The following is a 13899-nucleotide window of genomic DNA, read 5'->3' as shown; positions in this document are numbered from 1 at the left end:
TATATTGAAGATATATAGATTTAGAGGTTCCAATTCACAAAGGCAAACTTAGACCTGAGTCTATGTTTTAATCTGAGTCTAAGTTTACACCTGAAGTCTAAGGGCCCAATTCACAAAGGTAAACTTAGATGTGAATGTAAGTTTACTTTGGTGAATATGCCCCTTAGACTTTAGGTCTAAAGTAGACTTCTGGTCTAAACACAGGGCTTGATTTACAAAGGTAAACTTACACTTATGTGTAAGTTTATGAAAGTTTGCTATTCATAAAGGGATTTAAGAACATTATCCTTTACAAGTGCAGAGTCGACACACATAAAAAATCCTATATTTTAGACTCCGCACTTGTAAAGATACTATTCGATAATCCCTTTATTAATACGAAACAATTATAAACAGATACAAAAATGTAAGTTTACCTTAGGCTTCAGGTCTAATCTTATTTTTTTTTAAATTGTATTTATCATTTTAAACATATCATGATAAGTAACATGCATGTTACATTGCTGTCACAACAGAGTCAAATAGTGAGACAGAGTAAGTACATTTGTGCATCAGGAGTGTGGCAGCAGACTATAACAGGGTGGGTGGTACATTTCAGCAACTGGGTACAACAAGGCAACAAAGCTGTAGGCTGGTTAATTTAAGGGCTTCTATTTTACGCCTTAGTATGTTCGGCAGTGGGTAGGTTATGTACGCGAACAGGCATGTTGTGACGCGTTGAGAGTGTAACCATTTCTTGCAATGATTGGTTGATGAGGTGTCGCGTGTTGACTAGGCCTGGGCGGAATTTGCGTAGTCACGTTATGCAAAGTTCCGCAAAGATGTAAAAAATCCCTGTGAGCTATGCAGAATTCCACGAACATGCAGAATTGCTTGTTCTGCCTGTTCGTGATGCGTTTTCCCGTTCGGGGATGCTGTTTGCATGCTCGGGAGGAATATCTCGCGAACTTGCCCATGCGGTCACCAATTGGCGCAGCCATCTTTTTCACTTGTCCGCCGGTTCGCAATGCGTGTTTCCTGTTCGTGAACACAGATGTTCGATGGCTCGTCCGAATGACGTGGTTTGCGATTGCACACTTTCCAGGATCGCGCGGCAGGCTACCAAAATCTCCTGGCGCACGGGAACGGATAGGAAAACTCGTCGGGAATGCAGGTATCCCGGTAAGTCGCAACAGCATGCGCGAACATGCATTTTGAAAGCGCAAACAAGGAAAAAATTCCACCCCACGGATCACGGAATTTTCAGCAATTCTGCATTCTCCGCGGAATGTGGGATTAACACAATTCCGCAAATTACGCAAGTGGAGTGGATTTAACCGCCCAGGTCTAATGTCGACAATAGGATCATTTAAGGTTGTTGGTGTGTTTGCTTTGGCAGTGTATGAGCTGTTTCTTCTGTAGGTGTAGCAGCCCATGCCACAAACGGGGCCCATATGTCGTTGGGTCTTGACGCAGCAGGCATCAGGTCCTAGTATGCAGTGAGCATCTCTTGGCAATAGGTAATGTCCTGTGTCCACATCAACATTACCTATCACAAAACAACCTGGTTTTGCATAGGGGTGACCCAGGTTTTTGGCACCGGGCTCGGCGGCCATCTTGGAAAACTACCAAACCCACACATTTTTGAAAACTAAACACCTGGGGAGTCCATTGAGGTTTGGCTTGGTTAGACTATTCTGTAAGCAAAAGTACTCCTTGATTGAATGGCACGTTTGTGTTTTTGTGTAAATAGGTGGGTGAATGGAAAAATGGATTAAACCTTGGACTGATTATTGAGTATATTGATCAATGAAAATGATTTTGCTAATGCATGAAGTTAATGGGTGACTGAGTAAATGGATACATCCGGGGAGTTAGGAGCTCATTGCCTCATATCCCAGCATAGTTTGCCCCTTTGCATTATGGTAAATGCAGTACACAAAAAGCGCTCACTTCAATATTAACTGTATTTTTTCCACTAAAGTTGGAGCTGATAGTGCTGTAAATCTCTAGACACATGTTTCTGGATCTCATCCTTCATCAGTAGAAAACAAAAAAATAATCATCTGGGGTTCCTTGAAATGTTGACAAAGTCCTCACAGGTCTCCGTACCACTCACAGGCATACAGGTGAGTCTCTCAAGCTCCTCAGCTTGCTGGCTCAGGTGAGCCTTTTAAACAGAACGGGTGGTTGGAGCAAACCGACTCTCATCATAGTACAGTTTGCCACTCTATGTTATGATAAATGCAGTACACAATAAGCGCTTACTTTAATAATAACTGACGTTTTTCACCAGGGTAGGTGCAGGTAGTGTTGTGCATCTCTAGACAAATGTTTCAGGATTTCATCCCTCAATAGTAGACAACAAGAAACTATTTAATCTTAGGGATGCTGATAAAGCTGCCAAAGTCTTCACAGGTCTCAGTACCACTCACAGGCACACAGGTACATTTTTCTAAGTTCTTCAGCTTGCAGGCTCAAGCAGGCGTTTAAAACAGAAGTGGGGTTGGGAGCACACTGCCTCTCATCCCAGCACAGTTCGCTCCTTTGCATTATGGTAACTGCAGTACACAATTAGCACTTACATCCGTATTAACTGTACTTTTTCAGCAAAGTTGGTGCCAATAGAGCTGTACATCTCTAGAAACATGTTTTGGGATTTCATCCTGCATTTGTAGAGAACAAAAATGTTATCTGGCGTTGCTAGAAATGCTGCCAAAGTCTTCACCAGTCTCAGTAACACTCACAAGCACACAGGTGTCTCTCCAAAGTTGATCAGTTTGCCGGCTCATAGAAGCCTTTTTAACAGAAGCGGGCAGGGCTGACTATCAAGTGTTTTGGCATGCTGCCGAGCTGATGTCACTGCGGTGGGGGATAATTTCATTGATGCAGACCTGTGTGTGCTTCGAAATAAACAAAGCAAAACTAATTTTGTTCAGCACACGCAGGTCCCCATCAATGAAATCAGCCCCCAGCTCGGCAGCATGCTAAAACGCCAGGTAGCCAGTCTGGCCCTGGAAGCGGGGTTGGGAGCACACTGCCTCACATCCCAGCACAGTTTGCCCCCTTGCATTATGGTAAATCCAGTACACAATTAGCACTGACTTCAATATTAACTGTAGTTTTTTACCAAAGTTGGTGCAGATAGTGCTGTACATGTCTAGACACTTGTCTTTCTGGATTTCATCCATCATCATTAGAGAACAAAAAACGATTTCATCTGGAGTTGCTGGAAATGCTACAAAAGTCTTCAAAGGTCTAAATCAATACCCCTCACTGGCACACAGGTGCATCACTTAACTGTGTGAGCTTGCTGGCTCAAGCTAGCCTTTAAAACAGAAGGGGGCTGGGAGCTCACTGTCTCACATCCCAGCACAGATCGCTCCTTTGCATTCTGGTAAATGCAGTACAAAATTAGCACTTACTTCAATATTAACTGTCGTTTTTCACCAAAATCAGTCTGATAGGGTTGTACATCTCTAGGCACATGTGTTTCTGGATTTCATCCTTCATCAGTAGAGAACAAAAAATGAATTCATCTGAGGTTGCTGCAAATGCTGCCAAAGTCTTCACAGGTCTCAGTACCACTCACAGGCACACAGGGGTGTCTCAAAAGCTTGTCAGCTTGCTGACTCAAGGGAACATTTTAGACGCAAGGGGGGTTGAGAGTATACTGCATCACATCCCAGGACAGTTCCCGCCTTTGCATTATGGTAAATACAGTACACAATTAAGGCTTACTTTTATATTAACTGTACCTTTTTCACCAAAGGTGGTGCAGATAGTTCTGTATATCTCAAGACACATTTATGTGTTTCTGGTTTTTATCCTTCATCAGTAAAAACCAAAAAATGATTTCATCTGAGGAAAATGAACTGCAAATGATGCCAAGGTTTTCACAGGTCTCATTACCACTCACAGGCACACAGGTGCATCTCCAAACACTTTTCTCTGCTCACTACTACGTCTGCTCTCTACATATGAGGGCTAAACCCAGAAACAGGTGTTTAAAGATAACAGCACCACCGATACTGCAAATTTGAAGTAAGATTACTTCATTTACCAGAATAAAATGGGGTACCGTGCTGGGCTTAGAGGCAGTGTGCTCCTTCCCTACTTGTGCTTAAAAGGCTCCCTGGAGTCAATGAGCTGTCAAGCTCACCAGGGAAGCACTGTTTTGGCTATGAGTGATACTGTGAAGACTTGGGCAGCATTTCAGCAGCGACAAAATTAAACCACCATTTACTAAATCCCTGCATATTAGATTCAAGTTGGGTACCTTGCCACAGGCATCCTTCACCAGCAAATGGAGATCCCACTCAGAGAGCCATGTAGCCTGCCCAGCATGTGGAGCAGCACAGGTGACAGATGCACACCTATTCTGTTTTTTGTCCTGCATACACCAAACAGTGAAGACACTGGATTTTTCCCCTGTGCGGAAACCTTGGAATACCGCTCCATAAAGAACAGGTGACTTTTCTCTGCTCTTTAAAACCTCTGCTCTCTACTGATGAAGGGCTAAATCCATAAGCACATGTCTAGAGATAAAAGAACAACCTGCACCAACTTGGCTGAAAATCTTCAGCAAATTTGCCTGTGGAGGGGTACTGTGACCAGTGAGACTTGGGCAGCATTTCAGTGATCTAGATGCCTTTTCTCTAGTCTTTACCACTTCTGCTCTATACTGATGAAGGGATAAACCCAAAAACGTGTACCCAGAGATAACGGCACTACCTGCACCAACTTTTCTGAAAATCTTCACCAAATTTGAAATAAACATACTGCATTTATTGAATTAAGTGCCAATTGTGTACTGTATTTACCATAATGCAATGGTTTGAACTGTGCTAGGATGAGAGGAAGTGTGCGCTGTCCTCACTTGTTTGTGAAAAGGCTCTCTTGAGCCAACAAGCTCACCAGGGATGTACCTGTGTGCCTGTGGAGTACTACTGTAGCATGTGCAGACTTGGGAAGCATTTTAGAACCCTAGATGACTTTCTCTGCTCTCTACTACTTCTGATCACTACTGATGAAGGGCTAAACCCAGAAACATGAGTCTATAGATAAGAGTACTACCTGCACCAACTGTGGTGAAATCTACTGCACTTGTGAAGTAAGACTACTGTATTTACCAGGGGGTGATCCGTGCTGGGTTAAAAGGTAGTGTGCTCCCTCTCCCCTTGTGCTTAAAAAGCTCCCTTGGGGCATCAAGCCGTCATGCTCTCCTGGGATGCACCTGTGTGCCAGTGGAGTGGTACTGTGACATGTGAAAATGGGGGCAGTATTTCAGCAACCCCAGACATCTTTACTATTGTCTCTACCACTTCTGCTCTTTACTGATGATGGGCTAAACCCATTAATGCGAGTCTAGAGATAAGAATGCCAACCACACCAACTTTGTTGAAAAACGACAGCAAATTTGAAGTAACCGTACTACATTTACAAGAATGGGATGGGGTGAAATGTGCTGGGATGAAAGGCAGTGTTCTCCGTCACTCCTTGTGTCTAAAAAGCTCCAGTGAGCCCAGAAACTGGCAAGTTCACCTGGGAGGCACCTGTGTGCCTGTGGAGTGATACTGTGACCTATGAAGACTTGCACAGCATTTCAGCAGCCCCAGATGACTTTTCCTTGCCCTCCACTACTTCGGCACTCTACCGATGAGGGGCTAAACCTAGAAACATATGGCTAGAGATAACAGCACCACCTAAACCTACTTTGGTGAAAAACTACAGCAACTTTGAAGTAAGCAAACTGCTTTTACCAGAAAGAAATGGGGTGAACTGTGCTGAGATGAGAGGCTGTGTGCTCTTTCTCCCCTTTCATGGATACATGGTTGGATGATAATATAAATGAACTAATCCTGAATCACAGATTGGGAAGACCTACATGGTAACAAATTATATTGAAAGAGCTGAAATATTTTCCACAGAATTCATCCAACTCTGAAAATATGCATGCTTGTTCAACAAGCTAAACGCTGCAATGAATCAGTGAAAAGCTCAAAGTCTGTGTATGCATTCTAGGGGGCAGGTTGAACATAACCGTTTCCAGAATATTTTAGCATGGTCAAGCTCTTCTTTACCATGAAGAATCATCTCAGCTGTAGGGTGTGTTGTCTGCCCGATGGAGATGATGTCCGAGATTTCCTGGAGGAAAGATTCAACTGGAACACTCTTCTGGTGACATTTAACCCTGTATAAAAGTACAAAAAAAGGCTCCTGATATGTAAAGCAATCCCTGGGCTAAACAACAGGATCATCATCAATTACACATAATCGGGATCCCACACAATCTTCTGCTACACACAGAGAAACAAATCAGGGGTGTAGCATAGTCAGTGAGATACAGCGTTTGTGAATCTCAAGTGTCTCAACTACATGAGACAGTGAGCTACTACTTTTTTGGTAAACCAGTCACAATATATGCTTAAGTTTCCCATCCAAAACTTTAATCCATGTATCAGAACTCTGCGAAATGCCCCACAAACTCCGTGGTGGAGTATGTTAGGTTGTGCCATTCATACTGGTTTTTAGCGTTTGGCATTTGTCCTGTGCTTGCAAATCAGCGCAAATGGCACCAAGCGCAGCACAAGAGGGTGCAGCTTCTTTCTGCCGTTCGAGTAGATTTTCTTCTCGAGTGGCAGCTTCCGCAACACAGACGGTTGGTTTCTCAAAGTGTGCAGTCATGACCATCTGCACCCGCCCACTTAGAGAAATCCAGCTGGGAGGTGGTCTATCTTTGGGTTTTCCTTGCTCGCCCACTTAACATCAGCAAGCGTGAATGATGAAAATAACTCTGCGCAGAGTTTTTGGGAACTCTGCATGCTCTGCGGAGCACATAGGGCCATATTATCAAGAACGGCGATAACATTGTCGCCACTTTAGCGGCAGGAAACTGCCGCTAAAGCGGCGATAAGGGGCTTGATAATATGCCCTTGTGAATTCCCATAGAAGCCCACGTGAACACCAGAACCTGGGCTTCTATGGGAATTCACAAGGGCATATTATCAAGCCCTTACCGCCGCTTTAGCGGCAGTTTCCTGCCGCTAAAGTGGCGATAATGTTATTGCCGTTCTTGATAATATGCCCCATAGTTTGGAAAACCACTAGAGTGGAGTTCACCGCCCAGGCCTAGTATTAAGCCTCAGTTGCAACTAGAGGCGGGTGCAGCATCAAGGTATAAGGTTGAGCTGAGCGAAAGAGGTGAACCAAGGGTTTGGTTTGATTTAGCTTTACGAGTTCATGCACGAGTTGATCCATTAAAACAATTGGCCTGCATATCTTGCAACAAACATGTTGCAAAAATATGATACAGTCTCTTTAAAATGAAAAAAAGTGATTTACTGTAACATGCGTAAGCATTTGACCTTATTACATCAGATTGTATTACTGTATTGACAGGCATTTATTAAAAGTGATAATTTTTAAACATAATTTTATAAACATTCATGGCTCGATCCAAGTGACAATGTCACAATGTCATTAGAGAACTAAGAAGCTGGTAATAGTCATGTAAACCATAAGTGTGGCCTAGATTCTTACAATAAATGGAATGACATTATAGTCTATTCAATCAAACATAAGAGGTGCATGAATAGCACACAATCTGCACTTAATCATTTAAAAGTTATTCCATGTGTAAAATTATAGAAAAATGAGGTTGTGTGAAATATCATTTGCCTAAGATCAAATACTTTGGTCAAGCAGGGAAGCTGATATTGATTCCAGGTTATCTGGTTTCACGTTTAGAATTTCGGCCACCTGATGAGTATCTGTCTCTGCTCTCTATCCCGTTTTACATCAAATGTCCCTGTCTTTTCTCCTTAACACATAATGAAAAACGGACACAGACATGGCAGACCCGACTCTGGGTCCATAGAGCTAACTAATAAACCAAAAATCATTCCTTTGGGGATGCTGTACCCCCAACAAACCCCTTGAAGCTATGTCCCTGATTAAATGGCTGGCAATGCTAGGACAATTGTTCTGGCAATGCTTGCTTGTATATTGGTTTGATAATACACTACAGGCTAGTGGGCAACATTAATATTAGTAGATGGATTTGCTGCACTGGACAAATAATCCACAATATACTGCATATTTTCAGATGTCACTGCAACGTTTTTGCTATAAGGTCCAATGGAGCAAAAGTTAACCTTTCAGTTGATGTACTCCGGTTTTAAGATTGTACTAATGAATTCACATTCAGTGATGAAGATTCCTTCAATCAGCATTAGACGAGGGACCTAACACTAGGCTGTATGTCCCAAAAAGAGAACTACATTTTGGTGTGGCATGGGCAGATAGGTACACACGAAGGGTGCAGGAATCTCACAAGCACCTTGCACCCTCGGCAGTTACACTCTCATGGAAGACATAAAGTACATCTGTTCTTTGTGCTTTTCCTCAAGCAGTGTGGTCTGGTTTTGAACAAGACTTTTTTCCGGTTATTGGAGCAGCAAAGAGAAGATCATTTAGAATCAGTTCCTGCACCTCTTCCTCCTCTGGCTCTACATGCTTTATTTGCTTTTCTTTCATCTCATTCTCAAGAGAGGTGGTAAGCCCTGGGCTATTGGCCTCCTTTACACAAAAAGCAGCTGACATTGTTTGCATATGTAAGAGACAGTGATTGGTGACGTGCAGGTAAAAGTAGGTGCAACAACATGTGGATGTTGAGCGGATGTGTAGTCATGACTGCTTTCACACTCGGTGGTTTGCCATGTCACATTCTACTAAACAAATCCTACCCATGTGCGTGTGACCAACTGTTGCTCGTAGCATTATAACACTTTGGCACACGTGTGCACTTTCAAGTCACTGTTTGAACTCCCATGTGACATTACCTGTTTAAACATATAGCATTGCAAAGGTGATTTCTTATATATAGTTAGAATTTTGAAATTAGTGTCTCTGTGAAAATCTATATGACTAATTCGCAACTTGTAACAAAGAAAACTGTAGGGTAACATCAGAATTAGATCTCAGCATGGGTGAAGAAGCTATAAACTAAACAATGGATAGTTGTAGTCATAATTGAAGAGCAGAAAATCAGCTATAGCAAAAGGTACACATGAGGCGCCAATAGAACTATAGCCAACAGGGATATTTGGTGTGTATTATTTAGTTGCCTCTCAGCAGCAATATTTGCCACCACAAGGTACATTTTTAATGTGCTCTTTACTGAAGTCCAGGCTGTCAGCAAGTGCACTGAAGTAGGCTGCTGGTTGAAGGATCTAAGAAACGCTCAATGTTCTTCCAGAAGAATCTCGCCCGTAAGTAGCTGGGCCCTTAATACTATCTCGTCTGGACTATGCTAACAGCGTCATCCTATGCCATATAGCGTCTCAGTTGGAAAAGGTTCAGCGAATGAAATAAGTGAGACTAATCTTCGATATTCTCAAATTAGTCCACATTTAGGCACACCGCAGAGGGCCATTTATTCATTTTTTTTTTTTTTATTGTGTCAGCTAAAAAAAGCCTTACAATCAATTAAAAAATATTATAAAATACACCTTCACAACAATTACTACACAGATGCACGAATAGAATATCCATAAAATGCTCTGTAAATCAAAATAGCTAATATGATCACCTTATTTTTTAATCATGTATATGCTAATAAAATACTACAGTTTTAAAAGTCAAAAATACAACACTAACTGCGGTTTACAGACTTAGGAGGGACAAGGACATAAAATGACTTCCAAGGTGAGCAAGTATCACCTAAATTACAAGTACAGCGAAGTGCCAAAGTTCTGGGATTGATGAGTAGTGTGTTTATAATTTAACTCGGATTACCACGCACAATCCAGAGCGCCACTTTGTATAAAGTGCTAATAGATGTAAAGTTCAATGTATAATAGACAATAGAACTAGTTTAAAGAGCAGTGCATTCATTAAGGATTGAACTGTATAAGCATTGTTTTTCATCTAATCAATATAGAGTCTTCTACAAGAGCACAACTTAAGGTTCATTCTTTAACAAAGTGATCAACTTGATTTCCTAGTTACCTCAATAGATATTAGTGTGCACTGGCATATGTGCCCTCTACTTTTTTATTTTTATTTATTTATAAAGTTTTGATTAGCACAAACGTGACCCTTGCGGGTATCAGAGCTCTTCACAATTTTGGGTAAGAGGGACACAATATTGGGAAGCAAACATTTGTTACATAAATATGCAAGGCACGTGCAAGACCCCTGTAGAGGTATCAGAATGCTACACTTAAGGGTAGGGCGGATACAGTAATGGGTGAGGAACATTCGAACACATGTATGTACAACGCATGCTAACAATGTTATTCCCAGGTACATAACCATGTAAGTCATTCAATACAACCGAATAGAGGGCAGTAATGAAGTCTAGGAGCAAAGGCCTATTAGGGCAGAAACTTGAGCATTAGGATTTTTTTCACTTCCTTTTTGAAACAAGCAATGGAGGAGATTATACAGACTTCTGGAGGTAGAGAGTTACAAATCTTCGGGGCAGTGCCTCAGAAGGCTCTGTTGCTCAAACTCTTTTTGTGGAAAATCTGTGGTTTCAGGAGCATTGAACTTGCAATTCATGATACTCTGCAACCCTCTTATAATCCTAGTTGTGAGCAAGATAAATGGGGGTCTTGAAATGAAGGGCTTTGTGAGCCATGCAGGCAATTTTTAAATGTATTCCTGCCTCGCATGGTTACCAATTTAGGGATTTTAAGGCTGTGGATATGTGATCTTCTCTTTGTGTTCCAGTAATCAGTCTAGCTGCTGCATTATTGGAAGCCCTAAGTGGGGCCAAGCTCTGTTTGGGGAGACCACAGAGAACGTAACTACTGTAGTCTAGACTTGGCAAAACAGTTCTCAACGCATACACATTAGGCAGTCATGCACAGATATAACCTAACATCAAAATATTACATAAGCAGGTCAGCAGTCTGGGGCGTCACCATAGGCAAGTTCATGTCTTCAGAGATCACGGTGGACGGAGACGACGAACCACTGGCTCCCGGTCACTGCATATGTAAGTCTCCATTCGGGCACTGCTGAGCCCTGCCGAGTGTTGCCACCGCCTCAAGGGCATGCTGACGTTCCATTCTGATTTTCTCCGGGCTGGGCGCTGCTGGGCCCAGCCTCTCATTGCGATGTGTCCCCCGCCTTCTATGTTGCCTTGACCACCTCTCTGGCCGGCCACCTTCATCTGACCCTGGAGGCCTTGTTCACGACCATTGCCCCGACTCCTCCAGCCAGTCCCATACCTCCAGGGGGGAGTCGAAGAAGCGAGCTCCCTCCTTCGTGACCACTCGTAGGTGTGACGGGAACAGTAGAGAGTAGGTCAACTTCAGCTCCCTGACCTGATGCTTCACTGCCATATAGGTGCTCCTCCTTCTCTGCTCCGCTGCAGCATAATCCGGGAAGAACATTACCTGACTGTTTCCCACAGTCAGATTGCCTGATTTCCTGATTTCACGCAGCACCATGTCCTGTCCCTATAATTGAGGAGCTTGAAGAGGAACGGACGGGGTCTGGCTCCCGGCTTGGGCTTCTGGTCGGGCACTCTGCTGTGTGCCCTTTCCACAACAATCTGCTGTGACAGCGACCCTTGGGGCAGGAGATCGCGTAGCCAGCGCTCTACATACTGCTCTGGGTTTCTGCCCTCCTCGCCCTCCGGAAGGCCCACCAAGCGAACATTGTTGCGCCGGGAGCACCCTTCCGCTTCTTCTATTCGGTCTTCAAGTGCGTGGACCCGGTCAATCATGCCATGTAGCTCTATAGTCTGATTTTGAGCAACAGGTTGTAGCTCCTGGAACGTTTGGCTATCCGTTGCAACCCTCTCAGTTAGCTCACGGCGATCCGCGTGGAGTAGGGTGAAATCCGACGTGACTTTGTCGATCCGTGTCTTTAGTGACTCCTTGGTTTGCTCCAAGGTGGTGCCGATCCTCTCCACCGCTGCGAGCAGAGTGTTCATTTTTGCAGCAAGGGCCGTCGTCTGTGGCTCCATATTTCCACTCTGATGCCCCTGTCAAGGGTCAAGACTTTCCCCTTTCGATTGTCTGTGCTGCGACTTGTCCCGCTGCCAACCCATCGTTAGCTGTTGCGCCGTTGGCATCCGTGGGTGGTCCTCAGTGGAGGCAGACACAGTTAGATGCAGGTCACCAAAGCTCAGGCCTCTTCCCGCTTCCAGGCATGGAGTCAGCCGCGCCTGTTCGTAGTCAGAGCTTTTAGCAGGGGGGCCCTCCTCCGCAATCATCAACCCAAGGAGCGGGGTCCGATCCGACGTGGCCCGTCTCCCCGTCCCCATTGTCAGGGAAGCCAGCCTCTAAACACCTGCTGCTGGTACCGGGTGCTGTTCCTGGGAGGTCCGCTTTCCCTTTGCAGCACGGGGATGCCCTGGCACCTCCTCGCTCACCCAGGGCGCAGCACCACTGCCCCCACCACTCTGGTAGGCTCCGCGCTGCTTCTCCAGACGCTCTCAGGGCAGAGGGGTTGTAGGCACAACCTCCCTGCGGTACCTCTTATCGGCTGAGGCCTTCCCTAAAGTGTACAGTGCGTTCGCGCCCAGGCTGCACCGCACTCGTCTTCGCACAAAATGGCGCTGCTCCCAAAAATGGCGCGCGCACCCCAGGCTTCCAGGTCGCAGCGTCCTAGACTCTGGCAGCAGGCATTCGTGGCCATATTTGCCGCAGTTCCTCACTCTGTTTGGCACTCCAGGCACAGCCACTCTCAATGCCTTTGATGCTAGGTAGCCACTCCTGCGGTGTTCTGCCCGGCGCCAGGGAGTTCCCCACTTACTTGATGGTTGGGATGCTGCGACCGTCCGCTCCGCCACTATTGTCCCGCTTCCTATGGGCACCGGACCGCTCACCACAAGGCCACCGGCAGACACACACCATCCCCGACAGCGATTGCCGCGATGTCTCTCACCGTGTCACAGGGCAGGCACACTCTCCGCCGCACAACCCACCGGCTGCGCTGACCCCTCGGACCCTCAGCCCAGCACAGTCCTCAGGTGCTTCGAGGAGCGTCGATGCAGTTCAGAGCCGACTCAGGGCCCAAGCCCAACTCGCCTCCAGCAGGCTCGCTCTCCAGTGGTAGGCCGCAGGAGCAGTCAGCAGTGTCCCAGACCCAGGGCACACCTTCCCTTCCCGGGCCTCGCCGCACACTCTGCCTGTAGTTCCCCTCTGGCGCTCTGTCAACAGTGGTGCCTCAGGCCGCAGATGCCCGCCTCTCGTGGGGATGTCCACCGCTAGTGTCCAAGGACGCAGATCAGGCCATTGTTGCCCGCGTCCTACCGCCGCCACAGGCCCGCTCCACAGGCCCGCCTCCACATCTCGTCTTGGGCCCACTAGCAGGGGCAAACAGCGGTGGTCTCTGGTATGCTGCAGATCGCGGCGGCTCACTTCCAACACGGTCTCATCAAAGCACCATGCCACATCCGACAGTGCAGGGACAGATCAGCGGATCATCCCCGGCATCAGCACCACTCCACCTGAGGCCCCGGCAGCGACCGTTAAACATGATCTCTATTAAGAACCAAATACTAAAGCATAATTATGATATAGTTACATTAAAATTTTAACCACCTCTATTACCTTGTGTAACTAGAAACTAGTAGGAATCTGCTAACACCAAATACAATTGGTTGTGAGCTATCTGATTTTAATATTCTCGAGGCCTCTGGATATTTCCTGGTATTCAAGTTCTGGCAGAGCGGCTTGATCCATTTTCTTCTGGGAGTTACAGATGCTGGGCAGAATAATAAAATCTGTGCAATGTTTTCATTTGGTAAACATAGGGTGCACTTGGGGTCCCCTCCCTTGGTGTGCGAAGTAACCTACTTAGCTGTAAAGGTGTTTATCAGGAGTATCTAATATCTTCATTTCAAAGAAAGTGACTTTTCTAATTGTGGTTCAATCTCCTCCAAAAATTGTTCAAAAC

This window comes from Lissotriton helveticus, chromosome 1_2 (assembly GCF_964261635.1).
Source record: "Lissotriton helveticus chromosome 1_2, aLisHel1.1, whole genome shotgun sequence".
In the NCBI taxonomy this organism is placed as follows: Eukaryota; Metazoa; Chordata; class Amphibia; order Caudata; family Salamandridae; genus Lissotriton; species Lissotriton helveticus.
This window is presented reverse-complemented; position numbering follows the sequence as displayed.